This window comes from Marmota flaviventris, chromosome 11 (assembly GCF_047511675.1).
Source record: "Marmota flaviventris isolate mMarFla1 chromosome 11, mMarFla1.hap1, whole genome shotgun sequence".
Taxonomy (NCBI): Eukaryota; Metazoa; Chordata; class Mammalia; order Rodentia; family Sciuridae; genus Marmota; species Marmota flaviventris.
In genome coordinates, this window is record NC_092508.1 from 56,637,705 (window position 1) to 56,639,146 (window position 1,442).

At 39.3% G+C, this 1,442-nt stretch overlaps 1 pseudogene; it reads right to left on the reverse strand.

Annotated features, from left to right (window-relative positions):
• Nucleotides 1-588: 588 nt before the first annotated feature.
• Nucleotides 589-1,062, reverse strand: LOC114101117 (rRNA-processing protein FCF1 homolog pseudogene; annotated as a pseudogene).
• Nucleotides 1,063-1,442: the final 380 nt, after the last annotated feature.

Below are 1,442 nucleotides of genomic sequence, written 5' to 3' on the forward strand. Positions count from 1 at the left end.
ACCAACAGAGCATCTGATTTATAAAAAAGATGCAACAAACTTTTAAAAAAATATTTATTTTTTTTGTTGTAGTTGGACACAATACCTTTATTTTATTTATTTATTTTTATGTGGTGTTGAGGATAGAACCCAGGACCTTGCACATACTAGGTGAGTGCTCTATTGCTGAGCCCCAGACCCAGCCTCAGCCTCAAGATGCAACAAAATTTTAAGTGAGAGAAAATATTTTTAAAACAGCATCAATAGTCAGGTGTGATTACAGGCACACACTTGTAATCCCACCTAGTCAGGAAAATAGTAGTAGGATCCAGAGTTCAAGGCCACCCTGGTCAACTAAGTAAGATTTCATTTTTTAAGAAAAGGGAGAGCATATTCAGCTATATTCAGTTCATAATAGCACAAATGAGTGAACAGAATAATAATTCGGGCTACATAACATGTTTAATGAACTGGCAACAGAGAAAGTTGGTCAAAGGAAGGTGGAAGAACTTAGTCTTATAAGAATTAGAACTGAAGGGGGCTCCATAATCATTAGGCATCATTCAATGTGCCTAGGTTTAGAAATATACAAGATACTCCAAGTATCTTTCAGTCCTGATCAACCATGGCCATGATATAACACTTGTGCAAGTTACTCTCTGCACTAAGCAGTCATCTGCACAGGTGCCTGTGAGTGCATGGGAATCATTCCAATCTCAGATCCTTGGTGATTTTCAGAGTCATTAGACACTTCTTCCTCAATTTCTCAATTTTGGGCATTACCCAATCAGTTACATAAGGATACACTTGGCATATAGACAGTCAAGTGTATCATTGACTAAGTCCAGTTTGGCTTGAACAGAAAAGTTGATTAAGTTAGTGTCAAATGATAAGTGATAAAGTGGACCCGGTTGTGCATGATATTGGAAGAATAAGCAGGAAGGGTGTTGGGAGATTTCTCTTTCCTTTAGCATGCTGGGCTTTCTTTTCTTGTAGGTTTTAATCTACCTTTCTCTTTAAGCTTCTAAGACAAAGCAGTCCCTGCAAGGTCACATGTGTCCTTGCTTTCTTTTGTTTCTCCATACTCATATCACACACTTGTTTCTTTTGGCAGTGTTGGGGATTTTTATTTTTGTTTCTCTGGAGCTCTACCATGGAGTTACACCCTAGTATTAGGGAATTTTAAAAAGTTCTGAGGCCTGTGTCTCTCCCACAAAGATTCTGATATAGTTGGCCTGGAGTGTGGTCTGTGTGAAAAGATTTTAAATATGTTAGGTTGCTGATTCCAGTGTGCAACTAAAGTAGCAAAACTACTTCATTTCCTTTCTGTGAATGAAGACGCTGACTTTCAGAGAGCTCACCTTTCCTGTTGCTATGCATGGGAAGAAAGGGGTGGAAGAAGTGACCAAAGACCTCAAGGCACCACCTCTCTTTCTTGGGCACTGAGGAGCAGCCCCCAGTTC